The following is an 11,141-nucleotide window of genomic DNA, read 5'->3' as shown; positions in this document are numbered from 1 at the left end:
GCAGAGGCTGGCCCTCATTTTGCAGAAAATGTCTCCAAACACAGCAGCACGATGAGGAATTCTGTTCTCTTCACAAAGTAACTTGGTCTAGGGCCTTCCCTGGCAGTCCAGTGGTTAAAACTCTGTGCTTCCACTGCAGTGGGCACAGGTTTGATCCCTGGTTGGAAAACTAAGATCTTGCATGCCGTGCAGTGTGACCAAAAACAAACAAACAAAACCCCAAAGTAACTTGGTTTAACTCGTCCAGATGAAAGAAAGACACTGTGGGTGTCCAAAATCACTTGCTGATTTGAAATATTTGAATGGGGTCAGAGGTACACGGATGGGCCTGGGCTTAGGATGTCATCAGGCTAGGATAGCCTTTTAACATTATGCATGGGTGTGTTTTCTCCAAACACATGTGTGGAGACACACACAAGACTTTGTTTGAGATTTTTCTTTTCCTTTTTACTGCATTATGCCAAATTTTTGTTTTGACTGAATTGTCACTTTCCAACTTCCCGTGTGTGGGAGCCCAAAGCCCCATGAGTCAGCATAAATGAGACACTTGGACCCATAATAATGGTGGTAGCAAGTGTTTACATAACTTGGGTAAAGGATACAGTTCAGCTTGTTTGGGAAAAGGATATTTTTGATGGGAAAGTAGGCTTGGTCCCTTTGTTCCATCCTTACTCCTGATGTAATCACATCCAAGGTTGATGGGCTTATGTGATTAACTTGAGATGAGAGTTGCCCTCTCCACTAGCTTTTGATCCCTAACTACTGATGAAGCCACATTACTAGCATAATATGGCCACATTTCTGCCTGCTCCACAGTATAACCCATCATCTGGGTTCCTGGTATGGAATTTCTGGCTGCACACCAGAGCCAAGGGGACATTGGACACAGGGGCTTTTCCTCCAGCAGAGGTGCTTTCCAGCCGAGGGTTTTTCCTAGGATAGGTCTAGCTGTAGTCTAAGTCAGAATGTTTGGACTCAATCTGAAATGTGCCTTTCTTCTCAGTTTTTAAAAATTTCTCAGCCTAAGATGGCTTGAGCAGCCTTCATTCAGATGTCTTGTGGTTTCTCTGTGAAGGCTTTTCTGGAAGACACTGTTGTTTAACTACACAAGTCATTTCTGGCCCCCCTTTTTCCTCCAGCTGCCTCCAATTACAGAAGCTGGAAAACCAAGTACAGAATTTCCCACATGTGGCCATGTAATCTGATTTGGGCCAGTGAGAAGAAGAAGAAGTCTAGCTGGGGCTTCTGGGAAAATTTTTCTTCCTTATAGGAAAGACAAGCTGAGATGCTCTGGGATGTCACCTTTCTCTCCTTTTCCCCATCTTGAATGCATTTATGTTGAGATATGACTTGAACAGTTAAGGAAGTTGGATTGGTGGGCTGAACAAATTCTGCAGATACTTCTGAACCTCCACTGTGTGCCTGACTGGTGGCTCATTGGTAAAGAATCTGCTTGCCAATGCAGGTGACACAGGTTTGATCCCTGGGTCAGGAAGATCCTTTGGAGAAGGGAATGACTACCCATTCCAGTATTCTTGCCTGGAGAATCCCACGGACAGAGGAACCTGGTGGGCTACAGTCCATGGGGTCATAAAAGAGCTCGAAATGACTGATCGACTGAGCACTGTTTGCCTGATGCTATCCCAGGTCCCAGGGATGTAGTTTCAAACATGAAACGGTGGATGCCTGTCCTCACAAGCTTGACAGCCTGGTCCCAGGGAGAGTAAAATCAACAAAGAAGAACAGAAATGGTTGGACCAATATTGACCGAAAATGAGCAGGCCCAGCGAATCAGAAAAGAAATTTCCAGGTCTGAGGAGGGAGAAGGGGTATACACTCCTATAGGGTGCTCCTGTTAAAATACCGCAGACGAGGCAGGCTAAAGATGAAAGAGCCGTAGCAGGGAGCTTCACAACACCTACAGGGCAGAGATCAATCTTCATGAAAGAGAGAACGAACGAGGGAGAGCAAAGCAGAGAAGCCGTGGGGGTCTGAGGGGCTTGTATCCAGCTGCAGGCAGAGAAGAGGTGGTTAAAGAAAACCCTTGAAACTCTGTCAGGGCAGACAGAGGAGTAATGAAAGGGATTCTCATAAGTGCCTGGAAATAGGCTGACGAGGACCGTACAGATGACGGCTTAAAAAGGTTTTGTTCTTCTGTGGCACAAGGAGCGCTATTGTGGTTCGTAGGAAGTGAGGTGCTCTGGTGTGTGTGTGGCTGAGATGGGGGGTTGAGGGGCAGTCTCTAACCCCAAATGCACAGTGACTGTCAGTGGCTATTCAGTATCTTACACCTGCCTGAGAGGAGGGCTAGAGCTATCCCCATGGAGATGCGATGCAGTCAGGCCCTGGGGTAGGAAGACAGAGATGTCGCTGTGTGTCGGAGTCAGAGCACATGACTTTCTGTGAATCAGCATGACTCCGCTGTGGGACTGACTGCAGCCCCGAGAACCTGCCCCCAGGGCCTCTGGGTGAGACAGAGAACCCGTCAATGCAGGATCACAGCTGCCCTCGAAGGAGCGCCCGCTGTGACCCCAAGGGTTAGGTGGGTCCTATTGTCTGGCTCAGAGTCTGCCTCCAACTGAGTCTGGAGAGTGACCAGAGGCCTGCAGAGAACCCCAGGCTGGAATTTTCTGCCTTCCTTACATCAGAGGAGCCATGCACTGAGATGTAGGAGAGTGTGGGCTCCGGGGTCACCCTCAGGGTTAAATCCCGGCTCCAGGGTGGCTTTGGGCAAATTTTAACCTGTTTTTGCATCTACAAAATGGGCACAGTGGTTCCTCCCTCAGGGGCTAAAGGGGAGTGAAAGCTTAGAAAGTGCGTAGGACATAGCAGGCACTCACACTGAGCTCCGTCGCTCAGTCAGGTCCGACTCTCTGTGACCCCGTGGACGGTAGCCCCCAGGCTCCTCTGTCCGTGGGATTTCATAGGCAAGAATACTGGAGCTGGTTGCCACTTCCTTCTCCAGGGGCTCTTCCCACCTCAGGAACTGAACCCCTCCTGCCTTGGCAGGTGGACTCTTTACCACTGCGCCACCTGAAAAGCCCCTAGTAGGCACTCTATAAAAAATTGTTGCTGTTGTTTTATTTATTGCCTTTGGGAGTTTGGCAATGGAAAGGCACATACTTTTTGGAATATACCACTTCTCCTTGGTCCTTAGCTTCAAGGGCAACCAGCATTTTTCAGTCCAAGGTGAAGTCTAAAGAGAAACTTTAAATGAGGTCCCAGACCCCTTAGCTGTTACTTCTCTGCTCTGCCCAGAGCAGTAGGCAGTGGTGATGAAGCCTTCCAGGGTGGTGTGACCTCGGCTTTAGAACAGCCGGGAAGCCAGCCTGGAAACACACACAAGCCCGGTCAACAGTCCTCCCCAGAAGTTCTGATAGCTGATGATAGGAGCCGAACGATCTGAACTTCAGCTTCCCCCCGCCACCCAAGGTTGTACTGTCTTAAGGAGACATTGTGATTGTTCTGGGGCCCCTGCCCCCACCACACGGCCTTCTATTAATAGACAGCCCTACCAGGGCAGCCCTCACCTCTTTTTCTGGCTCTCTGCTTAAGTTTCTCCTTGACCCTGGGGGAGGGTGATTTGCATAACATTTGAAAACAGAATTGTGGCAGCTTTTATTAGATGCCAGGGGTCCTGTGAAGGGCACAGAGGCTAAAGAGGAAAAAACAAAAGGAAACATTCTGGGAATTCCCAGTTAGTTCTTGGCATCAGTAGGAATCTTAGTTCTCTGGGAAGTTTTTCTGGCACCCTAGTACCCCTTCCCCCTCTTCCTCCTAACACTTTCAGGAGCTTTGTGAGTAAGTACCTGGGGCTGGTTGGAGGCTGAAACAAGTCTTTTTCTAGAGGTCCCAGGTGGTACCTGTGGGTTCACCGCTGGAGATAATGTGAGTTGGGCAGATGTACTCAGATGGGCAGCTCCATGTGTGTCCAGATCTCTTGGAACTGTGTTGGTAGCCAGATGGTACCTGGGGTAAGGACAGTAATCACCTGTTTGAACTATTGTGGGTATTAAATGAGCATATATACAAAAAAAGCTTAGAATAGCACCTGGCACAGAAGAGTCCTCAAATCTTAAGCTATTTTCTGTAGCATAGTATTTGCTAAAAGTAAATTGATTCTTTTTGAAAATAGTCCACCTTTTTCTTTTTATTTTTTTAAATTTTTTGAATTATGAAAGTATGATATTAACATTTACAGGAGACTTGGAAAATACAAACAAAGTTAAATATAGTTCTACTCTATATTAGTTATTTTTAAGTAGCTAAATTAAGATTTTAAACTGGAGTTTCAATACCAAGCTCTCAAAAATTAATAGAATGAATAGATAGAAAACACTAATCCATCCTTTTCTACGCCCCAGAGATTCTTTTCGGTATAGCAAGCAAATCTTAGGGGCTTCCCAGGTGGTGCTAGTGGTAAATAATCCACCTGCCAATGCAGGTAGATAAAAGAGATGCAGGTTTGATCCTTGGGTTGGGAAGATCCCTTGCAGTAGGAAATGGCAACCCACTCCAGGGCCTGGAAAACTCCATGGACAGCTAGCCAAGCCTAGCTGGCTATAATGCATGGTGCCACAGAGAGTTGGACATAACTGAGCGACTGAACACATACAAGCAAATCTTTCCATCTTGTTTTTCTTTTTTAAAAAACTTTTTTTCTCTCTCCTTCTTCCCACCTTGTTTTTCTTCTTCAAGAATGCTTTAATGATGCTTCATCTTTTGCATTTTCTTATAAAATGTAGGATTAACTTGTTAACTTTTGCCAAAAGAAAGAAAGAGAGAAAAAGGGAGAGAGGGAAAGGGTGTGTGAGGGGGAAGGAAGATAGGGGACTGTAGAAATGTTTGATCTGGATTGTACTGAGTCTGTAAACAGATTTGAGAAGAAATCATGCCTTTATTTTGTAACATCTTCTATCAATTCACATGCTGTATCTTTGTTTTATGAAATTTTTTTTAGTAGTTCTTAAGGATCTAAAATTTAATAGTTCTGTAATTTTCTCTAGAGGTCTTGTATGTGTTTTATTCACTGTTAGGAAATTGATTTTTAAAAATTCAATTATAAGCAGCGTAATTAAAAAAATCATTTTCTACCTGTTCGGTGCTGGAATAAACAAGTATAATTTATCTTTGCATGTTGATTTTTAAATTTTTATAAATAAATTTTAAATTTTGGATTAATTTTAGACATATAGAAAGGTTGCAAAGATAGGACAGAGTTCCAGTACACCCCTCGTTCAGTTTTCCCTAGTTGGTGATGGACAGGGGAGGACTGGTGTGCTGCGGTTCAAGGGGTCGCAAAGAGTCGGACACGACTGAGCAACTGAACTGAACTGAACTGAAAGTTGTTTTGTTATTTTTGGCCATGCTACAAGGCTTGCAGGATCTTAATTCCCTGACCAAGGATCCAACTCAGGTCCTGGCAGGGAGAACACCAAATCCTAACCACTGGACCGCCAGGGAGTTCCCCAGTTCTCCCTACTGTTTATGTCTCACATAACCATGGTACACTTCTCAAAACTAAAACCAACATTGTGCATTACTAGTTAAACTCCACACTGTATTTAGATCTAATAGTGTCCTTTTTTGGTTCCAGAATCCAATCCAGGATGTTTGCTGTTGTTGTTTAGTCACTAAATTGCATCCAACTCTTTGCGACCCCATGGATTGTAGCCCGCCAACCTTCTCTGTCCATGGGATTCTTCAGGCAAGAATACTGGAGTGGAGTGCCAGGCTCTCATCCAGGGGATCTTCTTGACCCAGGGATCGAACCCGCATCTCTTGAGTCTCATGCACGGCAGATTCCTTACCACTGCACCGTATGGCTGTAAAAGCTTCCAAACACTCTCAGTGTCTGTACTTATCTGCGGGAGACCATTAACAAGCCATCCAGAGACGGGCACTGGCCTCTGAACCACGGTGTGAATAGCATCACTCCAGATCTGTGCTTCTTGAACTGGATGTGCTCACAGATGGCCTGGAGCTCAGGTTCAGGGCCATGTTTGAATTCGCTGTGTCTGGGAGGGGCCTGGAGTCTGTGTTTCTAAACGCCCGGGGCTGCTGCTGCTGCTGCATCACACTTCAGAGTAACAAGGCTCTGGACTACGGCATGTTCTGTCTCTTTTGTCATGAGCAGCTACGCAAATATTTGAAACTGACAACTGTGCTTCCATCCCCCGAGCTTCTTCTCTGGACTAAAGAGGACTAGTTCCCCCAACTGCTATTCAGGCAGCAGTTTGCACACCCCCGTACTCCTACCCCCATTCGGGCTGCACCTGTGGATGGCATCCATCCCCCCCACCCCCACCCCTCAGCCCCTGCCTCCTCTTTTCTCTTCCTGTCCTCCTGACATCTTGTGTAGAGCACCTTGTGTTAGTCATTCAGTTATGTCCGACTTCCTGTGACTTCATGGACTGTAGCCTGCCAGGCTTCTCTGTCCATGGAATTCTCCAGGCAAGAATACTGGAGTGGGTAACCATTCCCTTCTCCAGGAGATCTTCCCAACCCAGGGATCCAACCTGGGTCCCCTGCATTGCAGGCAGATTCTTCACTGTCTGAGCCACCAGGGAAGTTATTTCCTTCAGTCATTCCTAGGTTGGCTCCAGGCCTGGGGGGATTTTTGGATCTCTCATGCTTCTGGGAAGCTCTTCAGGCTGGAGGAAGGAAGTTGCACTAGAGCCGGGAAGTGCAGTGTCCATCTGCCCCCCTGGACTGATGCCCTGGTGAGCCTCCTGACCCCTGCCCTCTCCAGGGTCTCCTGTCTGCCCTCCAGAGTCACCTCAATTCAACACTGGTGACCTGGGCTTTCCTGTCTGCATCGGCCCTTGAAGCACTGAGTTCACTTGAAGGGCCGCAAGGAGATAACAGGGGGGCTTTCCTTTTGCTGGGGACAGGGGACTCTCTGACCACACCAAGACACAGGAGCTTCTGTGACTACGTTGACACTTTTGTGACCCTCTTTACAAGGATCCCCTATCCCCACCACCCTGAAGCCCCCTTCTCCATTTCTCAGGACTCCCCCAAAACCAGGCGTCAGTCAAGGCTTCGTTTTGAAAGATCCCTGTAAAATGTGTTTGCTGAGAAGGAGCAGAATTGAGTCAGCCTCAAGTCCTAACATCTCAGCCAGGATTCTTCTATCAAATTAGGAAGTAGTTTGCCCAGCCCCCAGGGCATAAATCTTATCTTAAAGTTTAAAGATAACTTTAGAAAATTATGCACAGCTTTATAGAGAAATGAAACCTCAAAGAGATGAGAAACTGTATTTCATCATCCTGATTGTAGGCTTGTCTGACACAGGGCTGTCATCGGCATGTATATATTAACTTAAACTTCTTTCATTTAACTTCTTTTAGTAAGTACATTAATATCTGCATCTTGATGGATTCAAATGTTGTTTGTGCTGTTCTCTCTTAAAGGATACATAACCCTCCGAGTAATCCTAGACTAGCATGGTGACTGCAAGCTCGAGCCCTACCATTCACTGGCTGTGTGACATTAAGCAAATTCTTTTTTTTTTTTTTTTTTATTTATGTTATTAAGCAAATTCTTAACCTCTCTGAGCCACACTTGTAAAACGAGAAAATAGGAGCCTACAGGAGAGAAGTTTTGTGAATATTAAATGAGATGCTGCGTGTTAAGTTCTTAAAACAGCAGCTAGCGCATGAAGAGTGCTCAGTCAACATCAGCTGCTCTTATAACTATGACATAAGGTATTCAGATAGCCCTCAGTTACTAAGCATTTTAGGTTATTTGTGATTGTTTAATTTTAAAAATAGTCATGTAAAAAGATTTTTTAAAATTAATTAATTAATTAATTAATTTTTGGCTGTGCTGGGTCTTCGTTGCTGTGCGGGCTTTTTTCTCCAGTTGTGAGTGGGGGCTACTCTCTAGTTGTAGTGTTTGGGCTGCTCCCTGTGGTGGCTTCTCTTGTTGCAGAGCACAGGCTCCAGGGTGTGTGGGCTTCAGTAGTTGTGGTTCCTGGGCTCTAGAGCACAGGCTGTGGCATACGGGCTTAGTTGCTCTATGGCATGTGAGATCTTTCCAGATCAGGGCTCAAACCCATGGTTCCTGCATTGGCAGGTGGATTCTTCATCACTGAACCACCAGGGAAGGCCTGCAATTTTTTTTTTTTTTTGAGGTATAATGAAAATTCATCTAATAAAGCTTTTATCAGAGAATACCATAAAAGAACAAGCTTAATAAAGACAATAAGAGAATTCTGACAAGCCCTGCAAGTATTTTATTGTTATGAAAATGCTGTTATGAACATTGATCCATTCTGGCAACCTCTGTGGACTGCCTCACCTGCCCTGGAGGATTCTAAGATGATGAAGAGGGTGCTGGCTCTTGAAGAGGTGGCAGTTTAGTGATGGAGAGAAACAGGAAGTGGGTGATTATGAAAACCCAAGGGCCCCGGAGAGGAACGGTCGAGGGCCGTGAGGCAGGCGAATGTTGGGAGGCGCTCAGTGGAGTGGTTGAGATCTGAGATGAGAGAAAGGCACTTGTAAGCCTTATTATTTATTACTGTAACTTACTCCCAAAGCTTATAACAGCTCCCAGTGTGTGAGAGTCCCTCCATCCGTCCGTCCACTGTTGGCTGGAAGCCTCGTCTGCTTGCTCTCTGGGAGTTACGCCCCGGCAGGGCCACCAGCCTGGTCCAGATCCCAGCCGGGTCCTGATCGGGGTCCAGATGTTTTGTCTGGCCCCACTCAGACCTCTCCCTCCTGACTCATGGGACAGGAAGCCCCTGGCCTCGGGGCAGTGCCTCTGAGCTACAGTCTCTTCCTCCTCCTGACAGTGGTGAGAGGCCCACCGTGGAATTCAGGTCACTGGCGGGGGAGGAAATGATGTGATGTTATGAGAAGTTACACTCTTAGCAGGAGTGTTGAAGGACGAGGGATGTCTGCTGGGTCTGTGTGCCGGCTGGGTCCAAGAGAGATCTCCTGTTTAGACTCTGAGATGGAGAACCTTTTGTCGGCCATGGTGCCTCTTTCGTGGGGACAAACAAAGAAGAAAGGGAAATGCCAACTGGCATTCAGAAGCCCGCTTTGTGCCAGGGGGTTGACTGCTGTGTATGGATTTGTCCTCACAGTGACCGTGTGGGAAGGCAGTCCAATTCTAAAACCGAAATCAGACTCAGCAAAGCCCATGGCCCCTTGCTTGTGAGCCCTGGTCATGAGTAGCAAATTGAGGTGATCTATACTGCTTCTTCTGGGAGTAGGAACTTGACCTCGTAGGAGGAATAGGAGACATCCCTCTTGACTTTGGATTTGGGTATAGCTGGACCATCATGACTTAGAACTGACCAGTCAAAACCCTCCATCCTCCTGCCATCTCCTGATGTCAGGCCTGACCATCCAGGCCAATGAGAACCAGCCCTTCAGCTTAAAAAATATATATTTATTTATTTGTTTTTATTTTTATTTTTTGTCTGTGCTGTGTCCTAGTTGCTGTGCTGGCTTTTTCTCTAGCTTCAGTGAGCAGGCGCTATTCTCTAGTCGCGGGGCACTGGCTTCTCATTGCAGTGGCTTCTCTTGTCGTGGAGCACAGGCTCTAGGGTACAAGGGCTTCAGTAGTTGTGGCATGTGGGCTCACTAGTTTCAGCTCCCAGGCTCTAGAGCACAGGCTCAATGGCTGTGGCACATGGGTTTAGTTGCTCCAAGGCATGTCGGATCTTCCGGAGCAGGGATCGAACCCGTGGCTCTTGCATTGGTAGGCAGATTCTTTACCACTGAGCCAGCAGGGAAGCCCAGCCCTTCGGCTTTTGCAGGAACTCCTGGAAAAAAAGATGCTCCTAGGCCACTAGCATAAGATGGGAAGATACAGGATACAACCCTGGCCATGTTGTAATCACAAAGGAGCAGGCTTCCGGGGAATAAAGTTAATTTTGAGGAAAGCAGAATGGAGAGAGGGAAAGAAAGAGAAAAATAAGAAACTGTCTGAAATCCTAGATCCAATGACACTTCTGTGGGCCCAGTCAGCCTGAAGATTGACTACCCTTGAAATGTTCATTTAGGTGAACCAGTAAATCTTCCTTCTTGCCTAAACATTGAAGCTGACTCTGTCACAGATGAATGAGTTCCTACACCCAGGGTATAGCTGTGGAATTGGGACTAGGATGGCCTGGCCCACATTTCCTTCCTGTCTTCCCCACCTTCCCATTCTCTGAAGGAGGAAATTCTTGGCTTTGAGAAATTCTCTCAATCTGCTGCCTTGAATCAGCTGGCCTGGTAGGACTGGTGGAAACACAGAGGGTGGGCTTGGCCCACCCACTACATCCTCCAGTATCTCTATATACAAATTCCAGCTTTGTCTTTACTTGGGTTCATTGGTTCCACATAGTGGTGTGCTGGTAACTTTAACAAGCAAAGAGATAAAAAGCCCTGCACTAAAGTGTTTGCCAGTTTCTATGGTGTAAATATTTCCACCTCGGCCAGTTTTGGAATCCCCCATGATGTCCCTAAATGTGGAGATAGAAAGAGATGTAAGTAGCAAACCACTGGAGAGTATGTCCATTATGCAGATTTATTAGTTGTAAATCACAGATCGTAATAAAATGCAATAGTTATGTTGTTGTTCAGGTGCTAAGTCGTGTCCGACTCTGCAACCTCATGGACTGCACCATACCAGGCTTCCCTGTCCTTCACTATCTCCTGGAGTTTGCTCATATTCATGCCCATTGAGTCAGTGATGGGCATTTCATCCTCTGCCATCCTTTCCTCCTTCAATCTTTTGCAGTATTATGTATTGATTTTTAATTTTTTTTTTGGCTACACTGAGCTTCATGCAGGATCTTAGTTCCCCTACCAGGGATCAAACTCACGCCTCCTACATTGGAAGCACAGAGTCATAACCACTGGACTGCCAGGGAAGTCTCCATGTTGATTTTTTATTACCTTTTTTTTTTTTTTAATATACAGATACTCCTGGGCTTTCGATGGTTCGATTCACAATTTTTCAACTTTAGAAAAGCAATATGCATTTAGTAGAAACTGTGCTTTGAATTTTGCATTTGGATCTTTTCCCTGGCCTAGAGATATGCAGTCTGATCCTCTGTTGATGCTGGGCAGGGCAGCCAGCCACAGCTCCCGTCAGCAATGCAGTCATGAGGGGAAACAACTGATATACTTACAGCCTTTCTG

The sequence above is a fragment of the Cervus canadensis genome, chromosome 1 (assembly GCF_019320065.1).
Source record: "Cervus canadensis isolate Bull #8, Minnesota chromosome 1, ASM1932006v1, whole genome shotgun sequence".
Taxonomy (NCBI): Eukaryota; Metazoa; Chordata; class Mammalia; order Artiodactyla; family Cervidae; genus Cervus; species Cervus canadensis.
The sequence above is the reverse complement of the archived record's forward strand: the minus strand, read 5'-3'. Positions refer to the sequence as shown.